The 581-nt window shown below is 39.2% G+C and overlaps 1 non-coding gene across 1 annotated transcript; it reads right to left on the reverse strand.

The window, feature by feature from the left end:
* Positions 1 to 283: 283 nt before the first annotated feature.
* TRNAE-CUC (transfer RNA glutamic acid (anticodon CUC)) lies at positions 284 to 356 on the reverse strand. Its single transcript has one exon. It is a non-coding gene; the product is annotated as a tRNA-Glu (tRNA).
* Positions 357 to 581: the final 225 nt, after the last annotated feature.

Raw genomic sequence — 581 nt, forward strand, 5'->3', positions numbered from 1 at the left:
AAAGGATCCTGTAATTACATTGCTGCTGCTGCTGCAGCAGCAGGACAATGTGTTTAGCAACCTTAATTTCATCTGCAGCCTTAATTCTCTTTTGTATGTAACACAGGTTCTGGGGATTAGGACCTTGACCTTTTGGGGAGCATTGTACTACTTACCACAGGTACATAGTCAGGAATAGAACTGCTGATTATAAAAAAAAAATTAATGTGTATTACTTTACTAAATTTACTCTTTTGGGGCAGGCACAGGGAGGAGCTGCACCTGATGGCTTGTGGGATCTTCGTTCCCTGACCAGGGATTGAACCCAGACCCTCAGCAGTGAGAGCACAGAGTCCTAACCACTGGACCACCAGGGAATTTCATGATTATTTTTTAAAAATTATGTTTTACTTTTTAAGAAACTGCCAGAACATCTCCCAAAGTGGTTGTAAAATTTTTTCATTTCTATTAACAATGTTTGAGAGTCACTTACACGAACAATATATGTGTTAGGATTGCATCACATCTTTGCCAATGTTTGTTGCTGTCTTTCTTATTTTAGCTGTGGATGTTGTGTCCCACTGTGGTTTTAATCTGCATTT

Source organism: Bos indicus, chromosome 1, assembly GCF_029378745.1.
Source record: "Bos indicus isolate NIAB-ARS_2022 breed Sahiwal x Tharparkar chromosome 1, NIAB-ARS_B.indTharparkar_mat_pri_1.0, whole genome shotgun sequence".
NCBI classification, from domain to species: domain Eukaryota; kingdom Metazoa; phylum Chordata; class Mammalia; order Artiodactyla; family Bovidae; genus Bos; species Bos indicus.